This window comes from Triticum dicoccoides, chromosome 3A (assembly GCF_002162155.2).
Source record: "Triticum dicoccoides isolate Atlit2015 ecotype Zavitan chromosome 3A, WEW_v2.0, whole genome shotgun sequence".
In the NCBI taxonomy this organism is placed as follows: domain Eukaryota; kingdom Viridiplantae; phylum Streptophyta; class Magnoliopsida; order Poales; family Poaceae; genus Triticum; species Triticum dicoccoides.
The window spans coordinates 611,291,229-611,315,921 of record NC_041384.1 but is presented as its reverse complement, the minus strand read 5'-3'; positions in this window follow the sequence as shown (position 1 = coordinate 611,315,921).

Sequence of the window (24,693 nt, the reverse complement as noted above, 5' to 3'; positions counted from 1 at the left end):
TGTTGCCTCGCCAGGACACTGCGCCGGGCCTCCCGCGCCGCCACTGGAGGCCAACTCCGGTGCCCCTGCCTCGCGTCGCCCTCTGCTTCCGTCTATGCTGCGAATTCGCTGCCCCGCCGCTGAGCACGAGCGCTGATGCTCTGCCGGCTTCGCCGCCCTACTCCATCCATCAAGCACGCCGCCGCTGCCCTTCTCTGCTCCGCCTCCGTTGTGCCAAGGCACCCCGGCCACCTCTCTGCTTCATCCTCGCCTATGCACCTTCCGCACTGCTTCCCCGACGTGCCTCGTCCTCGTCGCTTTGCCACACGGCCCTGAGCACCCCGAGCTCGCCATCTGGGATGCACCATGCTGCCATGGCTCTACCTGATTTTGTGTAGTGCCGGTGCCCGAATTGGCTGTGCAACCTTGAGGCCATGCTGTCGTTGGATCGCCAAGACACAGCCCCGTAGCCTCCATGCTCGCTGCCAAATTCCACCTTGGCATAACTTGCACCCCATACATCTATGATCCTCATTGGGACACCAAGACCGGCCCCGTCAAGTACCCTTCGGATTCGTCAAGACCCTCATGTACAACTACATCCGATGATGCGACAAGTACCCCAACGTCATGTGTACAATGACCGTCGCCTAAAACCCGGGTAGCAGAACGCCAAGTACCTCTCCGAAAAACAAACATGTACCACTACGTCCGGAGGCATCGGATCCGTCAAGTCCAACAACGACCGTGTACAACTATCGACGACCCCGAACGACTACGAAACGAGAACCTCTACTTCCCCTCCAAAACGTGTACCACTACGCCGCCCTAACATCTACGGAACATGTACCACGACCATCGTTGAAGACCCCATGGACGTCGAGTTCCATGTCGTGACCCCAAACATCTACGGACATGAACCACTACTTCCCTCGGCGTCCCGAGAACATCTACTTCCCCTACACTGCATCGAACTCGAACCCCTCCGATAAGGCATGCTTCGAAGGTATAACCCGAGACAACGGTCGTGAACGTTTGTTATGTGTTGTATGAGATGAACCCCACGTTTGCACAGTGTCTGAAATTGTCGCTTGCATGGTCCTCCTCGTTGCCATGCCGTCCACCCGTGGGAACCTGGTAACCGGGATCACCCCATCATCTTGCATGACACGCTCTCGTCACACTTCCTTTTGCACCGGCATCTCAATCGAGTACCGGAACCGGAACGTTGCCGTGGCACCGTTACCGTTATCGTTGCCGTGGCACCCCTTTTCTTTCCACCACGGTGGCAAATGCTTCATAATGCTCCTGTTAACATTTTCATAAATAATTGCATAAACTTGCACATGTCATCCGCATCATGATAACAACAATTAAAATGTTTAAATTGTTGTTGCAATAAATTACTAAGGCATATGGGGATTTACCAGATTTGTTGTTTGTTATATCCGGCCCCATTTAAATTGTTTAAATGGTATAGTTTTGTTATGCTTCACCTCTTTCCATGTTAATCAACATTTAATATTGTTGGGTACATAAACAAGATCGAACTAAATAACTTGAATGTGGTGTTCCGTCAATATGCAACTTGCATATTGAGCTCCACTTAATTTGTACTGTTGTTTGTGCACTTTTCCATGCCATGTCTCATTAATCCGGACATGCATCATACTTGGTTGTGCATCATGCCATGTTGTTTATGTGATGGTTGTTTACTATGTTGTTTGCTTCTTCCCGGGTTACTTCTCGCGTTAGCTTCGGTTTCGTTCCGGAGTTGTGAGGATCCGTTCATCTACGTCTGTTTGTCTTCTTCATGGACTCGTTCTTCTTCCTTGCGGGATCTCAGGCAAGATGACCATACCCTTGAAATCACTTCTATCTTTGCTTGCTAGTTTCTTGCTCTATTGCTATGCCTATGCCGCGATACCTACCACTTGCTATATCATGCCTCCCATATTGTCATGCCAAGCCTCTAACCCACCTTGTCCTAGCAAACCGTTGTTTGGCTATGTTACCGCTTTGCTCAGCCCCTCTTATAGCGTTGTTAGTGGCACGTGAAGATGAAGTTTGTTCCTTGTTGGAACATGTTTATTTTTGGGATATCACAATACATCTTATTTAATTAATGCACATATATACTTGGTAAAGGGCGGAAGGCTCGGCCTTATGCCTGGTGTTTTGTTCCACTCTTGCCGCCCTAGTTTCCGTCAGACCGGTGTTATGTTCCTTGATTTTGCGTTCCTTACGCGGTTGGGTGTTATGGGAAGCCCTTGGCAGTTCGCCTTGAATAAAACTCCTCCAGCAAGGCCCAACATTGGTTTTACGATTTGCCACCTAGCCTTTTCTTTCCCTTGGGTTCTGCAGACTCAAGAGTCATCTTTATTTAAACCCCTGGGCGAGTGCTTCTCTAAGTGTTGGTCCAACCTGAGCGATGTCCGGCGCCCCCTGGGCAACCAGGGTCTATGCCAACCCGACGTCTTGGCTCATCCGGTGTGCCCTGAGAACGAGATATGTGCAGCTCCTATCAGGATTTGTCGGCTCATCTGGGTGGCTTTGCTGGTCTTGTTTTACCATTGTCGAAACGTCTTGTAACCGGGATTCCGAGTCTGATCGGGTCTTCCTGGGAGAAGGAATATCCTTCGTTGACCGTGAGAGCTTGTGATGGGCTAAGTTGGGACACCCCTGAAGGGATTTGAACTTTCGAAAGCCGTGCCCGCGGTTATGGGCAGATGGGAATTTGTTAATGTCCGGTTGTAGAGAACTTGACACTTAACTTAATTAAAATGCATCAACCGCGTGTGTAGCCGTGATGGTCTCTTTCCGGTGGAGTCCGGGAAGTGAACACGGTGTTGGAGTTATGCTTGAACGTAGGTTGTTCTAGGGTCACTTCTTGATCATAGTTTCTCGACCGTGCCTTTGCCTTCTCTTCTCGCTCTCTTTTGAGTATGTTAGCCACCATATATACTAGTGCTTGCTGTAGCTCCACCTCATATCTTTTACCTACCCATAAGCTTAAATAGTCTTGATCACGAGGGTGTGAGATTGCTGAGTCCCCGTGACTCACAGATACTTCTAAAACCAGCTTGCAGGTGCCGATGATATCGTGTAGGTGACGCAACCAAGCTCAAGGAGGAGCTCGATGAGGATCGTGTTCGTTATGTTGTTCCGTTTCCAGTTGATCAGTAGTGGAGCCCAGTTGGGACGATCGGGGATCTGTAGCATTAGGGGTGGTCTTCTTCTATTTTGGTTCCGTAGTCGGATCTTGATTGTATCTGGATGTTGTAATGCTATATTCATGTATTGTGTGAAGTGGCGATTGTAAGCCAACTCTGTACCTCTTTCTTATTCTGTACATGGGATGTGTAAAGATTACCCCTCTTGCGACATGCCTACAATGCGGTTATGCCTCTAAGTCGGTCTCCGACACGTGGGAGATATAGCCGCATTGTGGGTGTTACAAGTTGGTAATCAGAGCCTTCCCCGACTTAGGAGCCCCCCGCTTGAGCAAATCGCTGGCATTGTTGAGTCTAGAAAAATGTTTTGAGTCTTATAGGATTACTAGCAAACATGCCCGTGCGTTGCAACGGGAAAAAACAAACACCACAAGTTCTAACTCAACTAATTGAGCATAGCGTAAGACCTCACCTCCATGCCCCTAACCAAATAAACATGACTAAGATCTCACCCTTAGGTCGACGTTCTCTATTTGAACATGACACTGGAATCAAGTTTCCACTTATCCACTTTTCCACCCTCGTCGTCGACAGCCGCCCTGCCAATTGTTACTAAGCAAGGTTGGCCAGGCCCAAGAAATGGATGGTTTAGCATCCTTCGTGTTCGGCTAGACTAAGAACGTTGGGCGAAGATTTATTATCATTCGGCTAATATAGTAGGGAAAATCGAGTAGTTCGTGTTGGACACACCATGAAATTTGAGTTCGGCTCCTCATGTGTTGTGACTGGTGGCACTGGGCTGAGCGAGGCTGGCTTCTACGTGACGATGTCTAGCAGAGGAGCATGTCAGTGACCGGCATCTGTTGGTCGACTAGGTCATACCAAAGACGCAATGGAGAAAAAAACATCCAATGTAGTCGTGGACATAACTTTTTTCTTAAAGTTTGAACATATATTCATTCCCGGCATTACACCGGCGTTTTCAATATTATTATTCAGTCTTAGGAATCTGTCTAAATAGCAGCCACCACGTATAGGCATGGGTGGCTCCTAGTTTAGGAATCTGTTTAATTAGCCCACCACTTAAATAGAAGATTAGCCTCTACGTACGGATATCATGGAAATTTGGCACAATTTTTCCTCAATTCTCGTTCCTTTAGGAATCTGTTTAATTAGCCCACCACTTAAATAGAAGATTAGCCTCCACGTACGGATATCATGAAAATTTGGCACAATTTTCTCTCAATTCTCGTTCCTTCCTTTATTTTTTCTCTCAGTCTATATTATTGACTTTTCCCTCAATTCCTGTTCCTTCCTTTATTATTTCTCTCAGCCTATATTATTGACTTTTTCCTCAATTCCCGTTCCTTCCTTTATTATGTCCTCAATTCTCAATCCTTCCTTGAATTACCTTTCTTATATTTTTGTCCCTAATTTTCCCAACAATTCTCAATCCTTCCATGACTTACCCTTCCTGTATTTCTCTATTTTTCTGAGAGATGCGGAGTCATTGGGCCAATTTGTGTGCATGCATTTTCTCATTGCGGCAATATAATCCATCGAGCAGCCAGGTTCCACGTAGGTGCAGTTTTTACACACATATTTTAACTGGTAATATGTGATGTACTAAAGCGATGTGGTACTAAACAGAAACGTTCTCTAGCTCGGTTGGCTGCAGCCTTAGAAATTTCCTATGAGGTTGTGAGTTCGATCTGGTAGCGACACAATTTGCCACTGTTTTTTTGCCTTTCCCGGTGTAGGTGGGCCGGCTTCATGAGGCCCAAGCGGGTGCGGGGCGGATGGGTGCAGGCCCAAAAAAACGCACCGTAGGGTGCACGCTCAACGACAGCGCATGGCGCATGCTCAACGAACCGAGGATTATATATATCGGAGAGTAGGATTCTTTTTACTCTTCAGTCCCTTCGTCGCTCTGGTGAGGCATCCTGACGTAGAGTTTTGACTCTTCTCTTCTCAAATTTCACTATTTTTTTTTAGGATCACGCGGGTATCTTGGAATCGTTCCGATGGTTTTGTGACAAGAACATTGTTCTTGGTGCCTCCTGACATTTAGGGGTTATGGCAGTGTCCCGGGGAGTTGAGCTCCGAGGTGTTGTCGTCACAATTTTATCGTTGCAGTTCTGGAATACCTGAGTTTCGGCGACATCGAAAATCTATTTTATGCAGTTGTTGGTGAGATAACCTCGACGCCACCCAGTACTGGGGCGGGAGTTTGGGAGTATTGCCATAACTCGTATAACGGATTCTTTTCGAAGGTTGAGGTAGACGATTTCGGAAGGTTTCTTGGTTATGTGTTGAAGGATGGATACGGCTGGATGTAGGATTTGTGTAGTTTTGGGTGAGATATTATGCTTCCCCTGTATCCCCAACACCTGATTGCATAACCGGAAAGTTTCAGGAGTTTATAAGTGGGAATTCAAGTAGCTCTTACGATATCTTTCAGACAGATGTATGATATGAGATTGGGGTTCGACGTCTAATGGTCCGCCTATCCACGGTTGGTTTTACAGTGGCCTCGTTGTGTCTTAAAGAGTCCTTAGCTATGCTGACTCGGGGACGCTTCGTATGTCATATGCACTGCCTTGTACATGATGGTGTTGTACGATCGAGCCCGTGTGGGCCCCACCACGAAAACTTTGGACGAAATCTCTATCATATGTTTGTTCTGGCTTATTTTATAAGCCAATCCTTTGTTTTGTTTTGAGTTGTGGTAGTCGATTTGCTTCAATGTCAAATGTTGATTCCATACCTTTCCTAAGCGGTGTTCTCATGTTCCTATGTGAATACTAATCCTTCTTGATCTTCGAGTTTGCCATCCAAATTTCTTCTGAACCGGTGTGTCTCTCTTCAAGTGGATCCGATCTTTTTCAACATCTGCAAGTTGAACTCTAAGTATTCTCATCGGTGTTTGTTTCATCCGTCCCAAGTTGTCTTTGTTTTTCCCACCCTCCCACCCTTTTTCTTCGAGGGCTCGGATTTCTTAATCAAGTATCCTTTTATTGATGGGAAGTCTCTCCATTCTTCTCCGTCAATGTTCTTATCCGGTGATTCTCAGGAAGATGCTAACGGAGCTTCAAGTTCATCATTCTTCGTTCTTTTTCTTCTCCGGTGGATCCAACTCAAGCTTTCAGTGTTCATCGTATTCCTTTCCTTGTTTCAAAGGTTTTCTCATGCCGACACACCTTTTAATCATCCACATCTTGCTATTGTATCCGGTGTGCTGAAGATATCTCGAAGATTCGTGTTTCCACTCTGCATTCATTCAAGCTCTTCTGAGGTTGTTATCTCATTCAAGCCATTTAATTCAACCGGTGCAATATCTCTTTCGAGCAATCATTTCAACGGTGTTTCTTTTGAGTGGGCCCTAACCCACAGGTCTTTTCCCAGGATCTTACCTGACTCTTCTAATCTTCCCGGAGTTACTCTCAAATTCTTTTCCAAGTTTGACGTAAGAATGAATTTTCATGAGTCAAATGCCTTTCTCCAAGATCTTATAAATCTTTTCATCGTTGGTTCAACCTTTCTAATTATCATTCTGGAGTATCTCAACAATTCAAAGTGGTGTTTCTCATCGCCATTCTCAACATTTGAAGACCGAAGAAGAGTTTCCCTCCAAATCTTATCTGTACTCTTGAAGATTCATGGTTCAAGCTTGATGCCATCCTCTCATAATCATTTCCGATTATGAGAATTTCTCACCCTTCCGGAGCAAATCAGGAGACTTTTCAGTTTGTTTCTTAAGAGCCCATCATCTCAGAAGTATTCATTCCAGCTTTCAGCTCTCGTTTCTCCAAATATTGCCGGTGCATCGATCAAATATCCTCTAATTAGTTCATGATCTCTTCGTTCTCTTGCATCTAAATTCCCTCAAGTATCTTCATTTGTTTTCCAATTCTTTTTGGTGATTTGTGCTTTTGCTTTTTCCTTGTTTAATTCTTACGGTGGTTCTTCCAAGATTCTTCTTCCTTCGTTTATCATATCAAAGCATTCGTGCTTTCCAAATTCTACTGATGGATCGTTGAAGACCTTCACAAATTTGCGCCTCATTTTTTCTTAATCCTTTCCACAAGATTAAGTTTTTTGCAATCCGTTGCTGGCCATCAATCTAAATTGATGAAGGATGCGCATAACGTAACTCTTATTATTGTTTCTTCCAAGTGATCTAGTTTGTTCTTTCCGGAGTTTGTTCATCATGTCACATTTCTCAGTTCGAGATGCTTCATCTTTTCTTTCCAGAGTTCAAAGTTTCCTCATTATATCGTCCTGAAGCTTCATCTAAATCATCGCAAGGCTTCACCTTGTGTTTCAACTTCTTCTTCCTTTCTTTTGACCATCCTTTTGCTACCGGAGTTATTCATGGAGGCTCTACATGATGGTTCATAAATGATTTAATTCATTCTCGAAGTGTTCATTAAGATTCTTTTCAGAGGAGCTCAATCATTCTTCATCTCACATTCCAAAGTACAATTCTTTCTACAGTATCATTTGAGGTGGTATTATGTCATTCTTGATAATTTGAGTTCATGTTTCATGATTCACTTGTTGTTAAGAATGAGGTATTTTAAATCCATCAACCTCTTCATTGGAGTGTATTGGGTTATATTTCACCTAAAGCTTTCCCTAAGGTGTTGCTATTTATGGTGCTTATAAATGACCCAAGTTCTTCATTTATCCTCCCGGCAAAATAAGTTTCTCGTATCCTTGTTCTTATCAATCCAATCTTTTTCCGTTAGTGCCAGAATTTCACCTCATAGTTTTGAGATGTTCTCCATAAGCCCACTGCAAGCTTACTCTTTTCGTTGTTGGTTTTCCAACAACTACGTTCGACCCTTCTCCTAAAGATGCTTTCAAGCTCATTCGAGATAGAAGATATTGTTTTTCTCCTCCGTTCATTCCATTCCATTCTCCTTTCTTCCGGAGGCATTGTGATGTTGCTCTCTCAACCCATCTTCTTGTTTTGTCAGGACCTTGTTCTTTTCATGCTTATCCATTTAACCGGAGTGTTGTGCCCTTTTGCTCAAGTTCTTTTCGCCTTATCAAGTCGTGCATCTCTTTTCCACCGGAGTGCTGTCCGAATTTGTTCTTCCTTGTTCCTCTTTTCTAATGAAGTGTTTTCAACTTTGTTCATCTTCGTTCTATTCTGTATTTCAATTTGTTTCAACCTCGCAAGGTTATTTGGTTTCAGTCATTTGTTAAAGAAACAACTTAGTTTTACCTCTTCTCTTCCTCTTCCTTTTCCCTCCGGTGCCATCCTAAATCTCGGGACGAGATCCTCTTGTAGTGGTGGAGTGTTGTAACGCCCCAAGACCGGAGCTTCAGTTGCCTTCCGTGGTTTTCGGGTTTCGTCGTGTGATTTGTTTGGTTCTTTGCCTTCATCATTGCATCATGTGCATTGCATCATGTCATCATGCTATCATGTCATTTCTTTTCTCAACTCAACTGAATAAATGGCATGGATCTTTGATCTATTTAAATCGAGGGAACTCACATGGTGATTTCTCTATATAACATATCCTCCCAATATATTAGGGAGCTATAATAAATATTCTAACACACTTGCAATTTAATTCCCATGCCTTTTCCCGCTTCAAGTTTGGTCCTCAAACTTTGCCCATATTTTCTTTCATCGCTTTCCCAATCTCCACAAAAATTCCGAACATTTTTGGACTCTCCAAAAATGTTTTTCTAATTCAAACTTATTTGAATCACATTCAAATGTGTTTGAATGCAATCCTTTCAAGCGGTGTCAAATGCATTTTCTCGGAACGAACTCATTTTTATGAGTCCGGGAGATTTATCCGCATGCCCAAATTCTTTCTCTAACCCCTCCTTTTCTTTTCTTTCCTATCGTGTTTTGTTTTAATTTTTTCATTAGAGTGAGAGGGAAAGAGAGCCTAACCGGCCTCTGGGGCCTAACCCACCTCGCAGCCATGCTCTCCTCAGCCCATCAAGGCCCATCCAGCGCCGGCCCACTCCCTAACCTAACCCTAGCGAGCCTTTGCTCAATCTCCTCTGTCCCCTCCCGATCCCCATCTCTTTCCCTCCAGCGCCGCCAGCGCCCGACCCCCTCTCCCTTTCCTCGCGCTCGATCCCCATCTCCCTCCGCGCGCCAGCACCCGACCTCCACCTCGTCCTCGGTGAACCGCGCCACCGGAGCCCAGCGGGTCGACGACTGCTCCTTCCTCACCTCCGCGTCCGCCCCCGCTCAAGCATCTCCGCCGGAGCAAGCCCGTGGAGCTCCATCGCGCCCCCTCGTCGGCCCTCCTCCGCGCCGTTGCCTCGCCAGGATGCCGCACCGGGCCTCCCGCGCCGCCACCGGAGGCCAACTCCGGCGCCCCCTGCCTCGCATCGCCCTCTGCTTCCGTCTATGCCGCGAATTCGCTGCCCCGCCGCTGAGCACGAGCGCTGATGCTCTGCCCGCTTCGCCACCCTGCTCCATCCAGCAAGCGCGCCGCCGCTGCCCTCCTCTGCTCCGCCTCCGTTGCGCCAAGCCACCCCGGACACCTCTCTGCTTCATCCTCGCCTATGCACCTTCCGCACTGCTGCCCTGACGTGCCTCGTCCTCGTCGCTTTGCCGCACGACCCCGAGCACCCCGAGCTCGCCATCTGGGATGCACCGTGCTGCCATGGCTCTGCCTGATTTTGTGTAGTGCCGCTGCTCGACTTGGCTGTGCAACCTTGAGGCCATGCTGTCGTTGGATCGCCAAGACACAGCCCCGAAGCCTCCATGCTCGCTGCCAAATTCCACCTTGGCATAACTTGCACCCCATACATCTGTGATCCTTGTTGGGACGCCAAGACCGGACCCGTCAAGTACCCTTCGGATTCGTCAAGACCCTCATGTACAACTACACCCGATGATGCGACAAGTACCCCAACATCATGTGTACAACGACCGTCGCTGAAAACCTGGGTAGCAGAACGCCAAGTACCTCTCCGAAAAACGAACATGTACCACTATGTCCGGAGGCATCGGATCCGTCAAGTCCAACAATGACCGTGTACAACTATTGACGACCGCGAACGACTACGAAACAAGAACCTCTACTTCCCCTCCAAAACATGTACCACTACGCCGCCCTAACGTCTACGGAACATGTACCACGACCATCATTGAAGACCCCGTGGACGTCAAGTTCCATGTCGTGACCCCGAACATCTACGGACATGAACCACTACTTCCCTCGGTGTCCCGAGAACATCTACTTCCCCTACACCGCATCGAACTCGAACCCCTCCGATAACGCACGCTTCGAAGGTATAACCCGAGACGACGGTCGTGAATGATTTGTTGTGTGTTGTATGAGATGAACCCCACGTTTGCATCGTGTCTGAAATTGTCGCTTGCATGGTCCTCCTCGTTGCCATGCCGTCCACCCGTGGGAACCCGGTAACCGGGATCACCCATCATCTTGCATGACACGCTCTCGTCACACTTCCTTTTGCATCGACATCTCAATCGAGTACCGGAACCGGAACGTTGCCGTGGCACTGTTACCGTTATCGTTGCCGTGGCACCCCTTTTCTTTCCACCACGGTGGAAAATGCTTCATAATGCTCCTGTTAACATTTTCATAAATAATTGCATAAACTTGCACATGTCATCCACATCATGATAATAACAATTAAAATGTTTAAATTGTTGTTGCAATAAATTACTAAGGCATATGGGGATTTATCAGACATGCATCATACTTGGTTGTGCATCATGCCATGTTGTTTATGTGATGGTTGTTTACTATGTTGTTTGCTTCTTTCCGGGTTACTTCTCGCGTTAGCTTCGGTTTCGTTCCAGAGTTGTGAGGATCCGTTCATCTACGTCCGTTTGTCTTCTTCATGGACTCGTTCTTCTTCCTTACGGGATCTCAGGCAAGATGACCATACCCTTGAAATCACTTCTACCTTTGCTTTCTAGTTGCTCGCTCTATTGCTATGCCTATGCCGTGATACCTACCACTTGCTATATCATGCCTCCCATATTGTCATGACAAGCCTCTAACCCACCTTGTCCTAGCAAACCGTTGTTTGGTTATGTTACCGCTTTGCTCAGCCCCTCTTTTAGCCTTGTTAGTTGCAGGTGAAGATGAAGTTTGTTCCTTGTTGGAACATGTTTATTGTTGGGATATCACAATATCTCTTATTTAATTAATGCACCTATATACTTGGTAAAGGGTGGAAGGCTCGGCCTTATGTCTGGTGTTTTGTTCCACTCTTGCCGCCCTAGTTTCCGTCAGACCGGTGTTATGTTCCTTGATTTTGCGTTCCTTACACGGTTGGGTGTTATGGGAACCCCTTGACAGTTCGCCTTGAATAAAACTCCTCCAGCAAGGCCCAACATTGTTTTACGATTTGCCACCTAGCATTTTCTTTCCCTTGGGTTCTGCAGACTGAAGGGTCATCTTTATTTAAACCACCGGGCGAGTGCTTCTCTAAGTGTTGGTCCAACCTGAGCGATGTCCGGTGCCCCCTGGGCAACCAGGGTCTATGCCAACCCGACGTCTGGCTCATCCGGTGTGCCCTGAGAACGAGATATGTGCAGCTTCTATCGGGATTTGTGGGCACATCTGGGTGGCTTTGCTAGTCTTGTTTTACCATTGTCGAAACGTCTTGTAACCGGGATTCCGAGTCTGATCGGGTCTTCCTGGGAGAAGGAATATCCTTCGTTGACCGTGAGAGCTTGTGATGGGCTAAGTTGGGACACCCCTGCAGGGATTTGAAATTTCGAAAGCCGTGCCCGCGGTTATGGAAAGATGGGAATTTGTTAATGTCCGGTTGTAGAGAACTTGACACTTAACTTAATTAAAATGCATCAACCGCGTGTGTAGCCGTGATGGTCTCTTTCCGGCGGAGTCCGGGAAGTGAACACGGTGTTGGAGTTATGCTTGAACGTAGGTTGTTCTAGGGTCACTTCTTGATCATAGTTTCTCGACCGTGCCTTTGCCTTCTCTTCTCGCTCTCTTTTGCGTATGTTAGCCACCATATATGCTAGTGCTTGCTGTAGCTCCACCTCATACCTTTTACCTACCCATAAGCTTAAATAGTCTTGATCGTGAGGGTGTGAGATTGCTGAGTCCCCGTGACTCACAGATACTTCCAAAACCAGCTTGCAGGTGCCAATGATATTGTGCAGGTGACGCAACTGAGCTCAAGGAGGAGCTCGATGAGGATCATGTTCGTTATGTTGTTCCGTTTCCAGTTGATCAGTAGTGGAGCCCAGTTGGGACGATCGGGAATCTGTAGCATTAGGGGTGGTCTTCTTCTATTTTGGTTTCGTAGTCGGACCTTGATTGTATCTGGATGTTGTAATGATATATTCATGTATTGTGTGAATTGGCAATTGTAAGCCAACTCTGTACCTCTTTCTTATTCAGTGCATGGGATGTGTAAAGATTACCCCTCTTGCGACATGCCTACAATGCGGTTATGCCTCTAAGTCGTGCTCCGGCACGTGGGAGATATAGCCGCATAGTTGGTGTTACAGTATGTTGTTATGCGGTCTGACCGATAAAGATCTTCGTAGAATATGTGGGAGCCAATATGAGCATCCAGGTTCCGCTATTGGTTATTGACTGGAGACGTGTCTCGGTCATGTCTACATAGTTCTCGAACCCGTAGGGTCCGCACGCTTAACGTTACGATGACAATTTTATTATGAGTTTATGTGTTTTGATGTACCAAAGGTTGTTCGGAGTCCCAGATGTGATCATGGACATGACGAGGAGTCTCGAAATGGTCGAGACATAAAGATTGATATATTGGACGACTATATTCGGACACCGAAAGTGTTCAGGAGAAGTTTTGGATAAAACCGGAGTGCCGGAGGGTTATCGTAACCCCCGGGGGAACTAATGGGCCTCGATGGGCCTTAGTGGAGAGAGAGAGGAGCGGCCAGGGTAGGCCGTGCGCCCCCTCCCCCTTGAGTCCGAATTGGACAAGGAAGGGGGGGGGGGCGCCCCCCTTTCCTTCTCCCTCTCCCTCTCCTTCCTTCCCCCTCTCTCCCTTTTGGTGGAAACCTACTAGGACTTGGAGTCCTAGTAGGATTCCCCTCTTGGGGGCGCGCCATAGAGGGCCAACCGGCCTCCCCCTTGCTCCTTTATATACGGGGGCAGGGGGCACCCTAGAGACACAACAATTGATCATTGATCTCTTAGCCGTGTGCGGTGCCCCCCTCCACCATAGTCCACCTCGATAATACTGTAGCGGTGCTTAGGCGAAGCCCTGCGTCGGTAGAACATCAACATCATCACCACGCCGTCGTGCTGAAGAAACTCTCCCTCAACACTCGGCTGGATCGGAGTCCGAGGGACGTCATCGGGCTGAACGTGTGCTGAACTCGGAGGAACCATACGTTCGGTACTTGATCGGTCGGATCATGAAGACGTTCGACTACATCAACCACGTTGTGCTAACGCTTCCGCTTTCGGTCTACGAGGGTACGTAGATAACACTCTCCCCTCTCATTGCTATGCATCACCATGATCTTGCGTGCGCGTAGGAATTTTTTTGAAATTACTACGTTCCCCAACAGTGGCATCCGAGCCTGGTTTTATGCGTTGATGTTATATGCACGAGTAGAACATAAGTGAGTTGTGGGCGATATAAGTCATACTGCTTACCAGCATGTCATACTTTGGTTCGGCGGTATTGTTGGATGAAGCGGCCCGGACCGACATTACGCGTACGCTTACGCGAGACTGGTTCTACCGACGTGCTTTGCACATAGGTGGCTGGCGGGTGTCAGTTTCTCCAACTTTAGTTGAACCGAGTGTGGCTACGCCCGATCCTTGCGAAGGTTAAAACAACATCAACTTGACAAACTATCGTTGTGGTTTTGATGCGTAGGTAAGAACGGTTCTTGCTAAGCCCGTAGCAGCCACGTAAAACTTGCAACAACAAAGTAGAGGACGTCTAACTTGTTTTTGCAGGGCATGTTGTGATGTGATATGGTCAAGACATGATGCTAAATTTTATTGTATGAGATGATCATGTTTTGTAACTGAGTTATCGGCAACTGGCAGGAGCCATATGGTTATCACTTTATTGTATGCAATGCAATCGCCCTGTAATGCTTTACTTTATCACTAAGTGGTAGCGATAATCATAGAAGCATAAGATTGGCGAGACGACAACGATGGTACGATGGAGATCAAGGTGTCGTGCCGGTGACGATGGTGATCATGACGGTGCTTCAGAGATGGAGATCACAAGCACAAGATGATGATGGCCATATCATATCACTTATATTGATTGCATGTGATGTTTATCTTTTATGCATCTTATCTTGCTTTGATTGACGGTAGCATTATAAGATGATCTCTCACTAAATTTCAAGATAAAAGTGTTCTCCCTGAGTATGCACCATTGCCAAAGTTCGTCGTGCCCAGACACCACGTGATGATCGCGTGTGATAAGCTCTACGTCCATCTACAACGGGTGCAAGCCAGTTTTGCACATGCAGAATACTCAAGTTAAACCTGACGAGGCTAGCATATGCAGATATGGCCTCGGAACACTGAGACCTAAAGGTCAAGCGTGAATCATATAGTAGATATGATCAACATATTGATGTTCACCATTGAAAGCTACTCCATTTCACGTGATGATCAGTTATGGTTTAGTTGATTTGGATCACATGATCACTTAGAGGATTAGAGGGATGTTTTTCTAAGTGGGAGTTCTTAAGTAATATGATTAATTGAACTTAAATTTATCATGAACTTAGTACCTGATAGTATCTTTCTTGTCTATGTTTGACTGTAGATAGATGGCCCGTGCTGTTGTTCCGTTGAATTTTAATGCGTTCCTTGAGAAAGCAAAGTTGAAAGATGATGGTAGCAATTACACGGACTGGGTCCGTAACTTGAGGATTATCCTCATTGCTGCACAGAAGAATTACGTCCTGGAAGCACCGCTGGGTGCCAGGCCTGCTGCTGGAGCAACACCAGATGTTATGAACGCCTGGCAGAGCAAAGCTGATGACTACTCAATAGTTCAGTGTGCCATGCTTTACGGCTTAGAACCGGGACTTCAATGACGTTTTGAACGTCATGAAGCATATGAGATGTTCCAGGAGTTGAAGTTAATATTTCAAGCAAATGCCCGAATTGAGAGATATGAAGTCTCCAATAAGTTCTATAGCTGCAATATGGAGGAGAATAGTTCTGTCAGTGAACGTATACTCAAAATGTCTGGGTATCATAATCACTTGACTCAATTGGGAGTTAATCTTCCTGTTGATAGTGTCATTGACAGAGTTCTTCAATCACTGCCACCAAGCTACAAGAGCTTCGTGATGAACTATAACATGCAAGGGATGGATAAGACGATTCCCGAGCTCTTCGCAATGCTAAAGGCTGTGGAGGTAGAAATCAAGAAGGAGCATCAAGTGTTGATGGTCAATAAGACCGCCAGTTTCAAGAAAAAGGGCAAAGGGAAGACGAAGGGGAACTTCAAGAAGAATAGCAAGCAAGTTGCTGCTCAGGAGAAGAAACCCAAGTCTAGACCTAAGCCTGAAGCTGAGTGCTTCTACTGCAAGCAGATTGGTCACTGGAAGCGGAACTGCCCCAAGTATTTGGCGGATAAGAAGGACGGCAAGGTGAACAAAGGTATATGTGATATACATGTTATTGATGTGTACCTTACTAGAGCTCGCAGTAGCACCTGGGTATTTGATACTGGTTCTATTGCTAATATTTGTAACTCGAAATAGGGACTACGGATTAAGTGAACACTGGCCAAGGACTAGGTGACGATGCATGTGGGAAATGGTTCCAAAGTCGATGTGATCGCGGTCGGCACGCTACCTCTACATCTACCTTCGGGATTAGTTTTAGACCTAAATAATTGTTATTTGGTGCCAGCGTTGAGCATGAACATTATATCTGGATCTTGTTTGATGCGAGACGGTTATTCATTTAAATCAGAGAATAATGGTTGTTCTATTTATACGAGTAATATTTTTTATGGTCATGCACCCTTGAAGAGTGGTCTATTTTTGATGAATCTTGATAGTAGTGACACACATATTCATAATGATGAAGCCAAAAGATGCAGAGTTGATAATGATAGTGCAACTTATTTGTGGCACTACCGTTTAGGTCATATCGGTGTAAAGCGCATGAAGAAAGTCCATACCGATGGATTTTTGGAACCACTTTATTATGAATCACTTGGTACTTGTGAACCGTGCCTCATGGGCAAGATGACTAAAACGCCATTCTCCGGTACTATGGAGAGAGCAACAGATTTGTTGGAAATTATACATACAGATGTATGTGGTCCGATGAATGTTGAGGCTCGTGGTGGATATCGTTATTTTCTCACCTTCACAGATGATTTAAGCAGATATGGATATATCTACTTGATGAAGCATAAGTCTGAAACATTTGAAAAGTTCAAAGAATTTCAGAGTGAAGTTGAAAATCATCGTAACAAGAAAATAAAGTTTCTACGATCTGATCGTGGAGGAGAATATTTGAGTTATGAGTTTGGTCTACATTTGAAACAGTGCGGAATAGTTTCGCAACTCACGCCACCCGGAACACCACAGCGTAATGGTGTGTCCGAACGTCGTAATCGTACTTTACTAGATATGGTGCGATCTATGATGTCTCTTACTGATTTACCGCTATCGTTTTGGGGTTATGCTTTAGAGACGGGCGCATTCACGTTAAATAGGGCACCATCAAAATCCATTGAGACGACGCCTTATGAACTGTGGTTTGGCAAGAAACCAAAGTTGTCGTTTCTTAAAGTTTGGGGCTGCAATGCTTATGTGAAAAAACTTCAACCTGATAAGCTCGGACCCAAATCGGAGAAATGTGTCTTCATAGGATACCCAAAGGAGACTGTTGGGTACACCTTCTATCACAGATCCGAAGGCAAGACATTCGTTGCTAAGAATGGATCCTTTCTATAGAAGGAGCTTCTCTCGAAAGAAGTGAGTGGGAGGAAAGTAGAACCTGATGAGGTAACTGTACCTGCTCCCTTATTGGAAAGTAGCTCATCACAGAAATCTGTTCCTGTGACGCCTATACCAATTAGTGAGGAAATTAATGATGATGATCATGGAACTTCAGATCAAGTTGTTACTGAACCTCGTAGATTAACCAGAGTAAGATCCGCACCAGAGTGGTACGGTAATCCTGTTCTGGAAGTCATGCTACTAGATCATGATGAACCTATGAACTATGAAGAAGCGATGGTGAGCCCTGATTCCGCAAAATGGCTTGAAGCCATGAAATCTGAGATGGGATCCATGTATGAGAACAAAGTGTGGACTTTGGTTGACTTGCCCAATGATCGGCAATCAATTGAGAATAAATGGATCTTCAAGAAGAAGACTGACGCTGACGGTAATGTTACTGTCTACAAAGGTCGACTTGTTGCGAAAGGGTATCGACAAGTTCAAGGGATTGACTATGATCAGACCTTCTCACCCGTAGCAATGCTTAAGTCTGTTCGAATCATGTTAGCAATTGCCGCATTTTATGATTATGAAATTTGGCAAATGGATGTCAAAACTGCATTCCTGAATGGATTTCTGGAAGAAGAGTTGTATATGATGCAACCAGAAGGTTTTGTCGATTCAAAGGGAACTAACAAAGTGTGCAAGCTCCAGTGATCCATTTATGGACTGGTGCAAGCCTCTCGGAGTTGGAATAAACGCTTTGATAGTGTGATCAAAGCATTTGGTTTTGTATAGACTTTTGGAGAAGCCTGTATTTACAAGACAGTGAGTAGGAGCTATGTAGCATTTATGATATTATATGTGGATGGCATATTACTGATTGGAAATGATATAGAATTTCTGGATAGCATAAAGGGATACTTGAATAAGAGTTTTTCAATGAAAGACCTCGGTGAAGATGACTATATATTAGGCATCAAAATCTATAGAGATAGATCAAGACGCTTAATTGAACTTTCACAAAGCACATACCTTGACAAAGTTTTGAAGAAGTTCAAAATGGATCAAGCAAAGAAAGGGTTCTTGCCTGTCTTACAAGGTGTGAAGTTGAGTAAGACTCAATGCCCGACCACTGCAGAAGATAGAGAGAAAATGAAAGATGTTCCCTATGCTTCAGCCATAGGATCTATCATGTATGCAATGTTGTGTACGAGACCTGATGTGTGCCTTGCTATAAGTTTAGCAGGGAGGTACCAAAGTAATCCAGGAGTGGATCACTGGACATCGGTCAAGAACATCCTGAAATACCTAAAAAGGACTAAGGATATGTTTCTCGTTTATGGAGGTGATAAAGAGCTCATCGTAAATGGTTACGTTGATGCAAGCTTTGACACTGATCCGGACGATTCTAAATCGCAAACCGGATACGTGTTTACATTGAACGGTGGAGCTGTCAGTTGGTGCAGTTCTAAACAAAGCGTCGTGGCAGGATCTACGTGTGAAGCGGAGTACACAGCTGCTTCGGAAGCAGCAAATGAAGGAGTCTGGATGAAGGAGTTCATATCCGATCTAGGTGTCATACCTAGTGCATCGGGTCCAATGAAAACCTTTTGTGACAATACTGGAGCAATTGCCTTAGCGAAGAAATCCAGATTTCACAAGAGAACCAACCACATCAAGAGATGCTTCAATTCCATCCGGGATTTAGTCCAGGTGGGAGACATAGAAATTTGCAATATACATACGGATCTGAATGTTGCAGACCCGTTGACTAAGCCTCTTCCACGAGCAAAACATGATCAACACCAAGGCTCCATGGGTGTTAGAATCATTACAGTGTAATCTAGATTATTGACTCTACTGCAAGTGGAAGACTGAAGGAAATATGCCCTAGAGGCAATAATAAAGTTATTATTTATTTCCTTATATATCATGATAAATATTTATTATTCATGCTAGAATTGTATTAACTGGAAACATAATACACGTGTGAATACATAGACCTACAGAGTGTCACTAGTATGCCTCTACTTGACTATCTCGTTGATCAAAGATGGTTATGTTTCCTAACCATAGACATGAGTTGTCATTTGATTAACGGGATCACATCATTAGGAGAATGATGTGATTGACATGACCCATTCCATTAGCTTAGCACACGATCGTTTAGTTTGTTGCTACTGCTTTCTTCATGACTTATACATGTTCTTATGACTATGAGATTATGCAACTCCCGTTTACCGGAGGAACACTTTGTGTGCTACCAAACGTCACAACGTAACAGGGTGATTATAAAGGTGCCCTACAGGTGTCTCCGAAGGTACTTGTTGGGTTGGCGTATTTTGAGATTAGGATTTATCACTCCGATTGTCGGAGATGTATCTCTGGGCCCTCTCGGTAATGCACATCACTTAAGCCTTGCAAGCATTGCAACTAATGAGTTAGTTGCGGGATGATGTATTACAGAATGAGTAAAGAGACTTGCCGGTAACGAGATTGAACTAGGTATTGAGATACCGACGATCAAATTTCGGGCAAGTAACATACCGATGACAAAGGGAACAATGTATGTTGTTATGCTATTTGACCGATAAAGATCTTCGTAGAATATGTGTGAGCCAATATGAGCATCCAGGTTCCGCTATTGGTTATTAACCAGAGACGTGTCTCGGTCATGTCTACATAGTTCTCGAACCCGTAGGGTCCGCACGCTTAACGTTACGATGACAGTTTTATTATGAGTTTATGTGTTTTGATGTACCGAAGTTTGTTTGGAGTCCCGGATGTGATCACGGACATGATGAGGAGTCTCTAAATGGTCGAGACATAAAGATTGATATATTGGACGACTATATTCGGACACCGGAAGTGTTCCGGAGAAGTTTCGGATAAAACCGGAGTGCCGGAGGGTTATCGGAACCCCCGAGGGAACTAATGGGCCTCGACGGGCCTTAGTGGAGAGAGAGAGAGGGGCGGCCAAGGCAGGCCGCGTGCCCCTCCCCCTTGAGTCCGAATTGGATAAGGAAGGGGGGGGGGCTTTCCTTCTCCCTCTCCCTCTCCTTCCTTCCCCCTCTCTCCCTTTTGGTGGAAACCTACTAGGACTTGGAGTCCTAGTAGGATTCCCCTCTTGGGGGCGCGCCATAGTGGGCCGGCCGGCCCCCCCTTGATCCTTTATATACGGGGCAGGGGGGCACCCTAGAGACACAACAATTGATCATTGATCTCTTAGCCGTGTGCGGTGCCCCCCTCCACCATAGTCCACCTCGATAATACTGTAGCGGTGCTTAGGCGAAGCCCTGCGTCGGTAGAACATCAACATCGTCACCATGCCGTCATGCTGATGAAACTCTCCCTCAACACTCGGCTGGATCGGAGTTCGAGGGATGTCATCGGGCTGAACATGTGCTGAACTCAGAGGTGCCATACGTTCGGTACTTGATCGGTCGAATCGTGAAGACGTACGACTACATCAACCGTGTTGTGCTAACGCTTCTGCTTTCGGTCTACGAGGGTACGTAGATAACACTCTCCCCTCTTGTTGCTATGCATCACCATGATCTTGCGTGTGCGTAGGAATTTTTTTGAAATTACTACGTTCCCCAACAGTATCGAGTTGTAATTCTTGAGTTGTAAGTAAATAAAAGTGTAATGATCATCATTATTAGAGCATTGTCCCTGTGAGGAAAGGATGATGGAGACTATGATTCCCCCACAACTCGGGATGAGACTCCGGACGAAAAAGATAAAAAAATAAAAAAGAGGCCAAAAAAAGAGAGAGCCCAAAAAATGAGAGAAAAAGAGAGAAGGGACAATGCTACTATCCTTTTCCACACTTGTGCTTCAAAGTAGCACCATGATCTTCATGATAGAGAGTCTCTTATGTTGTCACTTTCATATACTAGTGGGAATTTTTCATTACAAAACTTGGCTTGTATATTCCAATGATGGGCTTCCTCAAATTTCACTAGGTCTTCGTGAGCAAGCGAGTTGGATGCACACCCACTTAGTTTCTTTTTGAGGTTTCGTACACTTATAGCTCTAGTGCATCCGTTGCATGGCAATCCCTACTCACTCACATTGATATCTATTGATGGGCATCTCCATAGCCTGTTCATAAGCCTAGTTGATGTGAGACTATCTTCTCCATTTTGTCTTCTCCAGAACCACCCCTCTATATCCATGGCTCACGCTCCTGTATTGCGTGAAGATTGAATTTTTTTGACAACATCAGAAGTATGAAACAATTGCTTGGCTTCTCATCGGGGTTGTGCATGATTAAATATTTTTGTGTGATGAAGATAGAGCATAGCCAGACTATATGATTTTGTAGGGATAGCTTTCTTTGGCCATGTTATTTTAAGAAGACATGATTGCTTTGTTAGTATGCTTGAAGTATTATTCTTTTTATGTCGATATTAAACTTTTGTCTTGAATCTTTCAGATCTGAACATGCATGCCACAATAAAGAAAATTACATTGATAATTATGTTAGATAGCATTCCACATCAAAAATTCTGTTTTTATCATTTACCTACTCGAGGACGAGCAGGAATTAAGCTTGGGGATGCTTGATACGTCTCCAATGTATCTATAATTTTTGATTGTTCCATGTTGTTATATTATCTGTTTTGGATGTTTAATGGGCTTTAACATGCTCTTTTATATTATTTTTGGGACTAACCTATTAACTGGAGGCCCAGTGCGAGTTTCTATTTTTTTTGCCTATTTTAGAGTTTTGTAGAAAAGGAATACCAAACGGAGTCCAAACGGAATGAAACCTCCGGGATGATCTTTCTTGGACCGAAAGCAATCCACAAGACTTGGAGTCGAAGTCTGGAACTCCACGAGGAAGCCACGAGGTAGGAGGGCGCGCCCAGGGGGGTAGGAGCGCCCCCACCCTCATGGGCCCCTCGTAGCTCCACCGACGTACTTCTTTCGCCTATATATACTCTTATACCCTAGAAACATCAAAGAGAGCCATGCAACCACTTTTCCACCGCCGCAACCATTTGTACCCGTGAGATCCTGATACGTCTCCATCATATCTACTTTTCCAAACACTTCTGCCCTTGTTTTGGACTCTAACTTGCATGATTTGAATGGAACTAACCCGGACTGATGCTGTTTTCAGCAGAATTGCCATGGTGTTATTTTTGTGCAGAAATAAAAGTTCTCGGAATGACCTGAAAATCAACGGAGAATATTTTTGGAATATATAAAAGATACTGGAAAAAGAATCAAGACCAGTGGGGCCACACCCTGTCCACGAGGGTGGGGGGCGCGCCCCCTACCTCGTGGGCCCCCTGATGCTCCAACAACCTCAACTCCAACTCTATATATTCACGTTCGGGGAGAAAAAACCCAGAGAGAAGGATTCATCGCGTTTTACGATATGGAGCCACCGCCAAGCCCTAATCTCTCTCGAGAGGGCTGATCTGGAGTCTGTTCGAGGCTCCGGAGAGGGGAATCCGCCGCCATCGTCATCATCAACCTTCCTCCATCACCAATTTCATGATGCTCACCGCCGTGCGTGAGTAATTCCATCGTAGGCTTGATGGACGGTGATGGGTTGGATGAGATTTATCATGTAATCGAGTTAACTTTGGTCCGGTACTCTATTAAAAGGAGGCCTTAATATCCCTTAGTTTCCAATAGGACCCCGCTCCCATGGGAGGGTAGGACAAAAGATGTCATGCAAGTTCTTTTCCATAAGCACGTATGACTATATTTGGAATACATGCCTACATTACATTGATGAACTCGAGCTAGTTCTGTGTCACCCTATGTTATAACTGTTGCATGAGGAATCACATCCGACATAATTATCCATCACTGATCCATTGCCTACGAGCTTTTCACATATTGATATCTGCTTATTTACTTTTCCATTGTTACTATTACAATCACTACAAAACCAAAACTATTACTTTTGGTACCTTTATCGCTACTATCATATTAGTTTGCTACTAAAAACTTTGTTGCAGATGTTAAGTTTTCCAAGTGTGGTTGAATTGACAACTCAGGTGCTAATACTTGAGAATATTCTTTGGCTCCCCTTGTGTCGAATCAATAAATTTGGGTTGAATACTCTACCCTCGAAAACTATTGCGATCCCCTATAGTTGTGGGTTATCAAGACTATTTTTTGGCGCCGTTGTCGGGGCGCATAGCTTTATTCTTTGAGTCACTTGGGATTTATATCTGCTGATGCTATGAAGAACTTGAAAGATAAAAGAACCAAGATTTTTCCCTCAACTACGAGGGGAGGTAAGGAATTGCCATCTAGCTCTGCACTTGATTCACCTTCTGTTTTGAGTAAACTTGCGACACCTACTCCTGCCATTCATTCTGATATATCGCATGTTATTGATGATGCCACTTCTGCTTTACATGATACTTATGATGAAACTACTTCTATGCTTGATAATACTCTGCCACTAGGTGAATTTCTTGATGAACAACTTGCTAGGGTTAGAGAGAATGAAATTATTGAAACTAATAATATTGATGAAAGTGATGATGAAGATTCTCCCCCTAGATATGAATTGCCTATTATGCCTGAGGGTTATGTTATGGATGAAGAAACTGCTAGAGACTTTTTAGCTTGCAATGATAGATATGATCTTAAGAAATTATTAGCTAAGCTTGAAGAAAAGTCTTTGAATGCTAGAATGAAATATGACCCTGCTTTTGCTACTTCACCTATCTGTATTTCTGATAAGGATTATGATTTATCTATTGATCATGAGTTAATTACTTTGGTTGAATCTGATCCTTTTTATGGCTATGAATCTGAAACTGTTGTGGCACATCTTACTAAATTAAATGATATAGCCACTCTATTCACTAATGATGAGAAAACTCGCTATTACTTTATCCTTAAGTTGTTTCCATTCTCATTAAAGGGTGATGCTAAAACATGGTTTAATTATCTTGATCCTGGTTGTGTGCGTATTCCCCGGGATATGATTTATTACTTCTCTGCTAAAAATTTCCCCGCTCATAAGAAACAAGCTGCCTTAAGAGAAATATATAACTTTGTACAAATTGAAGAAGAGAGTCCCACAAGCTTGGGGGAGGCTTCTCCAATTACTTAATGCTTTGCCTGATCTTCCTCTCAAGAAAAATGAAATACTTGATATCTTTTATAATGGACTAACCGATGCTTCCAGAGGCCACCTGGATAGTTGTGCTGGTTGTGTTTTCAGGGAAAGAACTGCTGATTAAGCTGAATTTCTATTGAATAATATATTGAGTAATGAAAATGATTGGACACTTCCTGAAGCAACTCCTAAGCCAACTCTGAAGAAAAGGGGTATTCTATTTCTCAGTCCTGAAGATATGCAAGAGGCAAAGAAATCTATGAAAGAAAAAGGTAATAAAGCTAAAGATGTTAAGAATTTACCACCTATTGAAGAAATACATGGTCTTGATAACCCGACACAGGTACTAAAGGTAAATTATGTCTATAGATTTGATGAAGGTGATATCCCTCGTTATAAGTCTGCTAGCCAATGCTTAGATGAGTTTGAGAATTTTATTGTTAAAGAAGAAAACTTCAATGCTTATGTTGGTAGACAATTGAAACGCAATGCTGATATGCTTGAACACTTGA